General features: G+C 42.8%; 1 pseudogene; it reads left to right on the top strand.

Annotated features, from left to right (window-relative positions):
• The first annotated feature begins 11036 nt into the window (after nucleotides 1-11036).
• LOC103246176 (bifunctional purine biosynthesis protein ATIC pseudogene) lies at nucleotides 11037-12958 on the top strand (annotated as a pseudogene).
• Nucleotides 12959-13785: the final 827 nt, after the last annotated feature.

Below are 13785 nucleotides of genomic sequence, written 5' to 3'. Positions count from 1 at the left end.
CACAGAAGGGCTCTGTCCTGTCTGGTGCCAGGAATCCAGATAACTTGGGTCTCAGCTGCCTTATTCACAGTTCTCTTAGCCCTGATTATGGTGGTAATACTCCTGATTCCAACTTTTTTTTTTTGAGACAGGGTCTCACTCTGTCACTCCCACTGGAGTACAGTGGTGAGATCTTGGCTCACTGCAACTTCCAAATCCCAGGCTCAAGTGATTCTCCCATTTCAACCCCCGCAAGTAGCTGGGACTACAGGCATGTGCCCCCACACCCAGCTAATTTTGTATTTTCAGTGGAGATGGGTTTTGTCCTGTTGCCCAGGCCAGTCCTGAACTTGTGAGCTCAAGTGATCCACCTGCCTCAGCCTCCCAAAGTACTAGGATTACTGGCATGAACTGCCATGCCTGCCCCAATTCCAACTTTTTTTTTTTTTTTTTTTTTTTTTTTTGAGATGGTATCTTACTCTGTCACCCAGGCTGGAGTGCAGTGGCACTATCTTGGCTCACTGCAAACTCCGCCTCCCAGGTTCAAGTGATTCTCCTGCCTCAGCCTCCCAAGTTGCTGGGATTATGGGTGCCTGCCACCACACCTGGCCATTTTTTTTGCGGGGGGCGTATTTTTAGTAGAGATGGGGTTTTGCCATGTTGGTCAGGCTGGTCTCAAACTACTGACCGCAAGTGATCCGCCCGCCTCAGCCTCCCAAAGTGCTGGGATTAGACGTGAGCCACCGCACCCGGCCCCAACTTTTATATGAAGGACATCTTGGTTCCTTCAAAGAAAGTGATCACTTCTGTTGACATCCTATTAATGTAAAAACTAAATATACAGTGATTCAGGTGATTCTACTTGCCTTTAAATATTAAATTCTAACTTGGTGCATGACTTCTATACAATCATCTCGAAGGTTGACTTAGGGGAAAGAAACAAAGGGCTCCTTCCTGCATATAAGCGCTGGTACAAAGATTATTTTTGGCCTCCGAAATGTAAATTATACCACTAAACTGAGCTGGAAGACTTTATACTTCATATAGGAGAAACATATTTATTTAAATGCTCTCAAAATCCAACATAACTTAATGTGCCACGCCATGGAAGGTTATGCAATAGATCATGTATGTGGGTGATTGCCACCCCAGAGGTGCAGATAAATTTTGGTTTCACTAAAGAAATGCACAGAGATTAAGTTACATGCCCATGTTCTTGTAGCTAATCACTAGGGAAACCAGGACTTAGGCTACGGACCTGTATTAGTGCATTTTCATGCTGCTGATAAAGACATAACTGAGACTGAGAAGGAAAATAGGTTTAACGGACTCACAGTTCCATGTGGCTGGCAAGGTCTCACAATCATGGTGGAAGGTGAAAGACACTTTTTACATGGTGGCAGGCAAGAGAGAATGAGGAAGAAGCAAAAGTGGAAACCCCTTATAAAACCAGATCTTGTAAGACGACTTCACTACCACAAGAACAGTATGGGGGAAACTGCCCCCATGATTCAATTACCTTCCACTGAGTCCCTCCCACAACACATGGGAATTATGGGAGTACAATTCAAGATGAGGTTTGGGTGGGGACACAGAGCCAAATCATATCAGAACCTAAGGGCAGCTATCCTACGTCAGTAGTCAATATCATAGGCTTTAGGGTTCATTAAATCTGTCTTTGAGCTCGGCTTCTACCTCAGTAACTTTGGGCAAAGGAATAACGCTTTACCACATCTTCATTGTTTCATGTTGAAATAGATACAGTGAAGATGTCTGGGAAGGGCCTGGCCTCTAGCAGGTGGCATCTAATACCATAGTCTCATCTCCTTTCCCTGGGCCCTTAGCAACACACAACCTCAGGGGGTGCCATCAACTTTGTATTCCATGTTAAGGCAGAGTGCTTCCTGAGGTTGTGTGACTCAGAGGACCTTGCTTTTCCAACAAGCCCTCTTATTTGACACCTTGGATTTGCCAGTAGTCTGTATATAATTGACTTACTCCCTAAAATGTTACTAGTCTTTGGTGATGAAGGTGACTTTTTAGTGCTTTCAACAGCCAAAGCCATCTGATGTTAAGTATCTCCCTATTTATTTATTTATTTAGAGACGGAGTTTCACTCTTGACACCCAGGCTGGAGTGCAATGGTGTGATCTGGGCTCACTGCAATCTCTGCTTCCTGGCTTCAAGCAATTCTCCTGCCTCAGCCTCCTGTGTAACTGGGATTACAGGTGCCCGCCACCATGCCCAGCTAATTTTTGTATTTTTAGTAGAGACGGAGTTTCACCATGTTGGCCAGGTTGTTCTCAAACTCCTGACCTCAGGTGATCAGGCTGCGTCGGCCTCCCAAAGTTCTGGGATTACAGGCATGAGCCACTGTGCCTGACCGTATCTCCCTTTTTAAACTAACACCTCAAATGTCTTATTTAGTCTAAGTTATACATCTATACAGTATAATACTTGGACTGACTTAAACACCCATGAACTTGGAAAAATGTTCATGTATGAAACTAGGGAGATCTGTAAAATGTGTATGCATATGTGTTTAGAAGAGACAGGACTATAACAGCTAAGTGCTTACTATATCTTAACTGCCTTACATGTTCTACTTAGTCATATGATGTTGGTATTATTCTCATTTTGCAGATAGAAAATTAAGGCACAACGAAGCTTAAGCAACTTGCCTAAGGTCATTGGGTTAATAACTGATGTTCCTGAGATTCTAACCCAAGCCAATTGGCTCTAAGAGCCCATAGTATTTAATGATTCTTCTGGGGGCAAGTATGGACCTAACTTAAAAGGAATGAAGGAAATTTAACCTTTACTGCTCCACACTTTAATGGCCCCTCTAACAGTCTGGCTTGTGTGTCCTTGTAAAACTTACAACAATAGGATATTATTGTATTTTTATTCTCAAAAACATGGGTCTACACCTGTGTCTGGGTGTTAAGATTATGGGTGATTTAACTTTATATTCTAATTTTCTAAGCTTTCTAAAATCACATTATTTTTATAATAAAAAAAGCTTAAGTTTTTCCCCAAGACAGAATTCTGCCATAAGCTCCTATTGGTTAATTCTAGCTTACTTCCAAGTTTCTTTAATTTATAACTGAAGTCAGTGCAACTTATAGACTTAGTTGCCTGTCTTCTAAAACGTTTTTCAACAGGCTCTGTGTTAGTCCATTCTCATGCTGACAATAAAGATATACCTGATAGTGCGTAACTAATAAAAGAAAGAGGTTTAATTGAATCACAGTTCCACATGGCTATGGAGGCCTCACAATCATGGCAGAAGGCAAAGGAGAAGCAAAGTCACATCTTACATGGATGGCAGCAGGCAAGAAGACATGTGCAGGGGAACTCCCCTTTACAAAACCATCAGATCTCGTGAGACTTATTCACTATCACAAGAACAGCACAGGAAAGACCCATCCCCATGATTCAATTACCTCCCACTGGGTCCCATCCATGACATGTGAGAAATTATGGGAGCTACAATTCAAGATGAGATTTGGGTGGGGACACAGCCAAACCTTATCAGGCTCCATTATAGGGCTACTTTATTTGTTTTTAAAAAATTGTTTAATTTTTAGAGACAGGTTCTCACTGTCACCCACACTGGAGTGCAGTGGCATGATCACAGTTTACTGTAACCTCAAATTCCTGGGCTCAACATCCTCCCACCTCAGCCTCCTGAGTAGCTAGGACTACAGGGATGCACCACCATGCCTGGCTAATTTTTAATTTGTTTTTGTAGAGACAAGGTCTTGCTGTGTTGCCCAGGCTGGTCTAGAACTCCTGGCCTCACGTGATCCTCCCACCTTGGCCTCCCAGAGTGCTGAGATTTACTTCAGAAATTAAAATAATCTTCATGTGCTCCTAAATCTGAACTTACTTGGAACACGTTCAGTTTCCTGCATACCTGCTATGTTAAATAGTGACCTGCCATGCTAATTTGGCAGAGTTACTTTCTTTGTCTCCCTTGATTGATGCCATCTTTTAAATTCATTAAATTATTCACCCGTTTGTTTTCTTGACTGGGCTTGGCATTCACTTAGGAATAAGGCGTGGCTTGGCATAGCAGGTAAGAGTGAGCTGCTGTGAATTGCCTGTGTAGTCAGACCGCCTGGTGTCAAACCTGGCTTCAACACCTTCCTTATGATCCTGTAGGAGGATAATGGTGGACCTCTTCCACAGGATTAGGAGGACTGAGCTGAGATAATGCACACAGAGCTTAGCACACATAGCAAGCACACCTTGAGTAATTATCTCAATTTAACATACACTGTTAATAGAGGGTTGAGAAGTGTGTGTGTGTGTGTGCATGTGCGCGCATGTGTGTGTGTGTATGCGTGCACGTGTGTGTGTGTGCATGCGTGTCTGGGTGCATGTTTGAATCTTTATGAACAAAGGAGAAAGAGCTGTAGAGAAGTCTCAGCAGAATAAATAGAATGCATAATATTCCCTCCTAGTACAAAATATCTGTATTTGGACACTTTAAGCCAGTTGATAGTTTCCTTTCTCTGGTCATGTTCACAATCAACATCCTTAAACTGATGCAAACTCAGACTAAATATGAACCTGTCTCTTAATTCTTTTAGGAGAAAAGAATTTCCTCTTTTAGGACTCAGATACTTTCCATAGTGTTAATCATTCTCCAGAAGGCAGGCTTAAAAGATTAATATCTCATATTAGTATGGTACATTTGTCAGAATTAATGAGCTAATTACCAATACACGATTATTAACCAAAACCCATACTTTATTCATATTTCTTTAGTTGTCACCTAATGTCCCTTTTCTGTCCCAGGATCTTATCCAGGATACCACATTACATTTGCTGTCATGCTTCCTTAGGCCCCTGGCCTGTGATTTGTTTTTACTAAAACCAATTACAGTGACCCAGGGTGCTTTGTCTTTGTCTCCTGACAATCCTACTTGTCCCTCCTCTACTGAGGTGCCGCCTTCCAGGCGGCACAGCTCTAGTTGACAGCTTGGGTTGTGCAACCAGCTCCAGCCCTTACCAGCTGGGTGCCTTGGCCGATGAACTCCCTAAGCCTGGATGTCCTCATCTGTAGAGTGAGGTCAGTATCTGCCTCATAGGATTGTTGTGAGCAGCACATGAGAACATTGTGAAGTTCTTGGGGATGTGCCTGGAATGTATCAAGTGTTATTGTTTTTATTTTTTTATCACCAATTAGCTCCTTTCTTTATCTATGTTAATAGAGGAGAGTTTGGCAGGGATACATTAAAACTCCTTTTTCTCCAGTCTTAATCCCAGGGTACAAAGTGCCCTTTTCTGCTCAATGCCATGCTAGACCTCATTCCCTGGGGGTAAGGCGCTCGCTCTCTCTCTCTCTCTCTCTCTCTCTCTCTCTCTCTCTCTCTCTCTCAGAGTCTTACTCTGTTGCCCAGCCTGGAGTGCAGTGGCCGGATCTCAGCTCACTGCAACCTCCACCTCTGGGGTTTACGCCATTCTCCTGCCTCAGCCTCCCGAGTAGCTGGGACTACAGGCGCCCGCCACCACGCCCGGTTAATTTTTTGTATTTTTAGTAGAGATGGGGTTTCACCCTGTTAGCCAGGATGGTCTCTATCTCCTGACATCGTGATCTGCCCGCCTCAGCCTCCCAAAGTGATGGGATTACAGGCGTGAGCCACCGCGCCCGGCGGTAATGCCCTATTTCTAAAAGAAGTTTTCTTAAAAGTTATCTTAAACCATAGTGCCCAACCCATCAATGCCTTGTTCATTGTAGTGAGACGAATGCATTTTGCCTTACATTAAAACACGAAGAATATAAGTGTATTTACTCTCTTGAGGGTACCAATTTTTAAAAGGGAATGATATAATTTAAACTTTGTGGGGGGCCAGAGCAAGATGGCCGAATAGGAACAGCTCCAGTCTCCAACTCCCGGCACGAGCGACACAGAAGACAGGTGATTTCTGCATTTTCAACTGAGGTACTGGGTTTATCTCACTAGGGAGTGCCTGACAATCAGTGCTGGTCAGCTGCTGCAGCCTGACCAGCCAGAGCTGAAGCAGGGCGAGGCATCGCCTCACCTGGGAAGCGCAAGGGGGAAGGGAATTCTGTTTCCTAGCCAGGGGAACTGAGACACACAACACCTGGAAAATCAGGTAACTCCCACCCCAATACTGCTACTGCGCTCTACCAAGGATCTTAGCAAACGGGCACACCAGGAGACTATATCCCACACCTGGCCGGGAGGGTCCCACGCCCAGGGAGCCTCCCTCATTGCTAGCACAGCAGTCTGTGATCTCACAGCAAGGCAGCAGCCAGGCTGGGGGAGGGGCGCCTGCCATTGCTGAGGCTTAAGTAGATAAACAAAGTGCCTGGGAAGCTCGAACTGAGTGGAGCTCACAGCAGCTCAAGGAGTCCTGCCTGTCTCTGTAGACTTCACCTCTGGGGACAGGGCACAGCTAAACAACAACAACAACAACAACAACAACAAGCAGCTGAAACCTCTGCAGACACAAACGACTCTGACAGCTTTGAAGTGAGCAGTGGATCTCCCAACAAGGAGGTTGAGATCTGAGAACAGACAGACTACCTGCTCAAGTGGGTCCCTGACCCCTGAGTAGCCTAACTGGAAGACATCCCCCACTAGGGGCAGACCGACACCCCACACCTCACACGGTGGAGTATACCCCTGAGAGGAAGCTTCCATAGCAAGAATCAGACAGGTACACTTGCTGTTCAGCATTATTCTATCTTCTGCAGCCTCTGCTGCTGATACCCAGGCAAACAGGGTCTGGAGTGGACCTCAAGCAATCTCCAACAGACCTACAGCTGAGGGTCCTGACTGTTAGAAGGAACACTAACAAACAGGAAGGACACCCACACCAAAACCCCATCAGTATGTCACCATCATGAAAGACCAGAGGCAGATAAAACCACAAAGATGGGGAAAAAGCAGGGCAGAAAAGCTGGAAATTCAAAAAATAAGAGTGCATCGCCCCCTGCAAAGGAATGCAGCTCATCGCCAGCAACGGATCAAAGCTGGACGGAGAATGACTTTGACGAGATGAGAGAAGAAGGCTCCAGTCCATCAAACTTCTCAGAGCTAAAGGAGTAATTACGCACCCAGCGCAAAGAAACTAAAAATCTTGAAAAAAAGTGGAAGAATTGATAACTAGAATAATTAATGCAGAGAAGGCCATGAACGAATGGACAGAGATGAAAACCATGACAAGAGAAATACGTGACAAATGCACAAGCTTCAGTAACCGACTCGATCAACTGGAAGAAAGTATCAGCGATTGAGGATCAAATAAATGAAATGAAGCGAGAAGAGAAACCTAAAGAAAAAAGAAGAAAAAGAAATGAACAAAGCCTGCAAGAAGTATGGGATTATGTAAAAAGACCAAATCTACGTCTGATTGGGGTGCCTGAAAGTGAGGGGGAAAATGGAACCAAGTTGGAAAACACTCTTCAGGATATCATCCAGGAGAACTTCCCCGACCTAGTAGGGCAGGCCAACATTCAAATTCAGGAAATACAGAGAATGCCACAAAGATACTCCTTGAGAAGAGCAACTCCAAGACACATAATTGCCAGATTCACCAAAGTTGAAATGAAGGAAAAAATCTTAAGGGCAGCCAGAGAGAAAGGTCGGGTTACCCACAAAGGGAAGCCCATCAGACTAACAGCAGATCTCTCGGCAGAAACTCTACAAGCCAGAAGACAGTGAGGGCTAATATTCAACATTCTTAAAGAAAAGAATTTTAAACCCAGAATTTCATATCCAGCCAAACTAAGTTTCACAAGTGAAGGAGAAATAAAATCCTTTACAGATAAACAAATGCTTAGAGATTTTGTCACCACCAGGTCTGCCTTACAAGAGACCCCGAAGGAAGCACTAAACTTGGAAAGGAACAACTGGTACCAGCCATTGCAAAAACATGCCAAAATGTAAAGACCATCGTGGCTAGGAAGAAACTGCCTCAACTAATGAGCAAAATAACCAGTTAATATCATAATGGCAGGATCAAGTTCACACATAACAATCTTAACCTTAAATGTAAATGGACTAAATGCTCCAATTAAAAGACACAGACTGGCAAACTGGATAAAGAGTCAAGACCCATCAGTTTGCTGTATTCAGGAGACCCATCTCACATGCAGAGACATACATAGACTCAAAATAAAGGGATGGAGGAAGGTCTACCAAGCAAATGGAGAACAAAAAAAAGCAGGAGTTGCATTACTAGTCTCTGATAAAACAGACTTTAAACTATTAAAGGTCAAAAGAGACAAAGAAGGCCATTACATAATGGTAAAGGGATCAATTCAACAGGAAGAGCTAACTATCCTAAATATATATGCACCCAATACAGGAGCACCCAGATTCATAAAGCAAGTCCCTAAAGACTTACAAAGAGACTTAGACTCCCATACAATAATAATGGGAGACTTCAACACCCCACTGTCAACATTAGACAGATCAATGAGACAGAAAGTTAACAAGGATATCCAGGAATTGAACTCATCTCTGCAGCAAGCAGACCTAATAGACATCTACAGAACTCTCCACCCCAAATCAACAGAATATACATTCTACTCAGCACCACATCACACTTATTCCAAAATTGACCACATAATTGGAAGTAAAGCACTCCTCAGCAAATGTACAAGAACAGAAATTATAACAAACTGTCTCTCAGACCACAGTGCAATCAAACTAGAACTCAGGACTAAGAAACTCAATCAAAACTGCTCAACTACATGGAAACTGAATAACCTGCTCCTGAATGACTACTGGGTACATAACGAAATAAAGGCAGAAATAAAGATGTTCTTTGAAACCAATGAGAACAAAGATACAACATACCAGAATCTCTGGGACACATTTAAAGCAGTGTGTAGAGGGAAATTTATAGCACTAAATGCACACAAGAGAAAGCAGGAAAGATCTAAAATTGACACTCTAACACCACAATTAAAATAACTAGAGAAGCAAGAGCAAACACATTCAAAAGCTAGCAGAAGGCAAGAAATAACTAAGGTCAGAGCAGAACTGAAGGAGATAGAGACACAAAAAATCCTCCAAAAAATCAATGAATCCAGGAATTGGTTTTTTGAAAAGATCAACAAAATTGATAGACCACTAGCAAGACTAATAAAGAAGAAAAGAGAGAAGAATCAAATAGACACAATAAAAAATGATAAAGGGGATATCACCACTGACCCCACAGAAATACAAACTACCATCAGAGAATACTATAAACACTTCTACACAAATAAACTAGAAAATCTAGAAGAAATGGATAAATTCCTGGACACATACACCCTCCCAAGCCTAAACCAGGAAGAAGTTGAATCCCTGAATAGACCAATAGCAGGCTCTGAAATTGAGGCAATAATTAATAGCCTACCAACCAAAAAAAAAGTCCAGGACAAGATGGATTCACAGCCGAATTCTACCAGAGGTACAAAGAGGAGCTGGTGCCATTCCTTCTGAAACTATTCCAATCAATAGAAAAAGAGGGAATCCTCCCTAACTCATTGTATGAGGCCAACATCATCCTAATACCAAAGCCTGGCAGAGACACAACAAAAAAAGAGAATTTTAGACCAATATCCCTGATGAACATCGATGCAAAAATCCTCAATAAAATACTGGCAAACCGGATCCAGCAGCACATCAAAAAGCTTATCCACCATGATCAAGTGGGCTTCATCCCTGGGATGCAAGGCTGGTTCAACATACGCAAATCAATAAACGTAATCCAGCATATAAACAGAACCAAAGACAAAAATCACATGATTATCTCAATAGATGCAGAAAAGGCCTTTGACAAAATACAACAGCCCTTCATGCTAAAAACGCTCAGTAAATTCGGTATTGATGGAACGTATCTCAAAATAATAAGAGCTATTTATGACAAACCTACAGCCAATATCATACTGAATGGGCAAAAACTGGAAAAATTCCCTTTGAAAACTGGAACAAGACAGAGATGCCCTCTCTCACCACTCCTGTTCAACATAGTGTTGGAAGTTCTGGCTAGGGCAATCAGGCAAGAGAAAGAAATCAAGGGTATTCAGTTAGGAAAAGAAGAAGTCAAATTGTCCCTGTTTGCAGATGACATGATTGTATATTTAGAAAACCCCATTGTCTCAGCCCAAAATCTCCTTAAGCTGATAAGAAACTTCAGCAAAGTCTCAGGATGCAAAATTAATGTGCAAAAATCACAAGCATTCTTATACACCAGTAACAGACAAACAGAGAGCCAAATCATGAATGAACTTCCATTCACAATTGCTTCAAAGAGAATGAAATACCTAGGAATCCAACTTACTAGGGATGTAAAGGACCTCTTCAAGGAGAACTACAAACTACTGCTCAGTGAAATAAAAGAGGACACAAACAAATGGAAGAACACACGATGCTCATGGATAGGAAGAATCAATATCGTGAAAATGGCCATACTGCCCAAGGTAATTTATAGATTCAATGCCATCCCCATCAAGCTACCAATGAGTTTCTTCACAGAATTGGAAAACACTGCTTAAAGTTCATATGGAACCAAAAAAGAGCCCGCATTGCCAAGACAATCCTAAGTCAAAAGAACAAAGCTGGAGGCATCATGCTACCTGACTTCAAACTATACTACAAGGCTACAGTAACCAAAACAGCATGGTACTGGTACCAAAATAGAGATATAGACCAATGGAACAGAACAGAGTCCTCAGAAATAATACCACACATCTACAGCCATCTGATCTTTGACAAACCTCAGAAAAACAAGAAATGGGGAAAGGATTCCCTATTTAATAAATGGTGCTGGGAAAATAGGCTAGCCATAAGTAGAAAGCTGAAACTGGATCCTTTCCTTACTCCTTATACGAAAATTAATTCAAGATGGATTAGAGACTTAAATGTTAGACCTAATACCATAAAAACCCTAGAAGAAAACCTAGGTAATACCATTCAGGACATAGGCATGGGCAAGGACTTCATGTCTAAAACACCAAAAGCAATGGCAACAAAAGCCAAAATTGACAAATGGGATCTAATTAAACTAAAGAGCTTCGCCCTCCTCCCTTCGCACGTGGTGCCGCCGCTGCTGCCTCCAGCTCGCCCCGAACCCAGTTCCTGCAGCCATGGCTCCTGGCCAGCTCACCTTATTTAGTGTCTCTGACAAAACCGGCCTTGTGGAATTTGCAAGAAACCTGACCTCTCTTGGTTTGAATCTGGTCGCTTCCGGAGGGACTGCAAAAGCTCTCAGGGATGTTGGTCTGGCAGTCAGAGATGTCTCTGAGTTGATGGGATTTCCCGAAATGTTGGGGGGACGTGTGAAAACTTTGCATCCTGCAGTCCATGCTGGAATCCTGGCTCGTAATATCTCAGAAGATAATGCTGACATGACCAGACTTGATTTCAATCTTATAAGAGTTGTTGCCTGCAATCTCTATCCCTTTGTGAAGACAGTGGCTTCTCCAGGTGTAACTGTTGAGGAGGCTGTGGAGCAAATTGACATTGGTGGAGTAACCTTACTGAGAGCTGCAGCCAAAAACCATGCTCGAGTGACAGTAGTGTGTGAACCAGACGACTGTGTGGCGGTGTCCACGGAGATGCAGAGCTCTGAGAGTAAGGACACGTCCTTGGAGACTAGACGCCAGTTAGCTTTGAAGGCATTCACTCATACGGTACAACATGATGAAGCAATTTCAGATTATTTCAGGAGACAGTACAGCAAAGGCATATCTCAGATGCCCTTGTGGTATGGAATAAACCCTCATCAGACCCCTGCCCAGCTGTACACACTGAAGCCCAAGCTTCCCATCACAGTTCTAAATGGAGCCCCTGGATTTATAAACTTGTGCGATGCTTTGAACGCCTGGCAACTGGTGAAGGAACTCAAGGAGGCGTTAGGTATTCCAGCCGCTGCCTCTTTCAAACATGTCAGTCCAGCAGGTGCTGCTGTTGGAATTCCACTCAGTGAAGATGAGGCCAAAGTCTGCATGGTCTATGATCTCTATAAAACCCTCACACCCATCTCAACGGCATATGCAAGAGCAAGAGGGGCTGATAGGATGTCTTCATTTGGTGATTTTGTTGCATTGTCCGATGTTTGTGATGTACCAACTGCAAAAATTATTTCCAGAGAAGTATCTGATGGTATAATTGCCCCAGGATATGAGGAAGAAGCTTTGACAATACTTTCCAAAAAGAAAAATGGAAATTACTGTGTCCTTCAGATGGATCAGTCTTACAAACCAGATGAAAATGAAGTTCGAACTCTCTTCGGTCTTCATTTAAGCCAGAAGAGAAATAATGGTGTCGTCGACAAGTCATTATTTAGCAATGTTGTTACCAAGAATAAAGATTTGCCAGAGTCAGCCGTCCGAGACCTCATCGTAGCCACCATTGCTGTCAAGTACACTCAGTCTAACTCCGTGCGCTATGCCAAGAATGGGCAGGTTATCGGCTTTGGAGCAGGACAGCAGTCTCGTATACACTGCACTCAACTTGCAGGAGATAAGGCAAACTATTGGTGGCTTAGACACCATCCACAAGTGCTTTTGATGAAGTTTAAAACAGGAGTGAAGAGAGCAGAAATCTCCAATGCCATCGATCAATATGTGACTGGAACCATTGGCAAGGATGAAGATTTGATCAAGTAGAAGGCATTGTTTGAGGAAGTCCCTGAGTTACTCACTGAGGCAGAGAAGAAGGAATGGGTTGAGAAACTGACTGAAGTTTCTATCAGCTCTGATGCCTTCTTCCCTTTCAGAGATAATGTAGACAGAGCTAAAAGGAGTGGTGTGGCGTACATTGCGGCTCCCGCCGGTTCTGCTGCTGACAAAGTTGTGATTGAAGCCTGCGACAAACTGGGAATCATCCTCGCTCATACGAACCTTCGGCTCTTCCACCACTGATTTTACCACACGCTGCTTTTTGGCTTGCTTATGTGTAGGTGAACAGTCACACCTGAAACTTTATGAGAATAACTTAAAAAAAAATAAAACAGCACCTCTTAAAACAACAACAACAACAACAAAAAAAACAAAAACAAAACAAAACAAAACAAAAAAAAAAAAAACAAAAAAAACTAAAGAGCTTCTGCACAGCAAAAGAAACTACCATCAGAGTGAACAGGCAACCTACAGAATGGGAGAAAATTTTTGCAATCTACTCATCTGACAAAGGGCTAATATCCAGAACCTACAAAGAACTCAAACAAATTTACAAGAAAAAAACAAACAACCCCATCGAAAAGTGGACAAAGGATATGAACAGACAGTTCTCAAAAGAAGACATTCATACAGCCAACAGACACATGAAAAATGCTCATCATCACTGGCCATCAGAGAAATGCAAATCAAAACCACAATGAGATACCATCTCACACCAGTTAGAATGGCAATCATTAAAAAGTCAGGAAACAACAGGTGCTGGAGAGGATGTGGAGAAATAGGAACACTTTTACACTGTTGGTGGGATTGTAAACTAGTTCAACCATTATGGAAAACAGTATGGCGATTCCTCAAGGATCTAGAACTAGAAGTACCATATGACCCAGCCATCCCATTACTGGGTGTATACCCAAAGGATTATAAATCATGCTGCTATAAAGACACATGCACACTTATGTTCATTGCGGCACTATTCACAATAGCAAAGACTCAGAATCAACCCAAATGTCCATCAGTGACAGACTGGATTAAGAAAATGTGGCACATATACACCATGGAATACTATGCAGCCATAAAAAAGGATGAGTTTGTGTCCTTTGTAGGGACATGGATGCAGCTGGAAACCATCATTCTTAGCAAACTATCACAAG

This window comes from Chlorocebus sabaeus, chromosome 27 (assembly GCF_047675955.1).
Source record: "Chlorocebus sabaeus isolate Y175 chromosome 27, mChlSab1.0.hap1, whole genome shotgun sequence".
Taxonomy (NCBI): Eukaryota; Metazoa; Chordata; class Mammalia; order Primates; family Cercopithecidae; genus Chlorocebus; species Chlorocebus sabaeus.
This window is presented reverse-complemented; position numbering and strand designations above follow the sequence as displayed.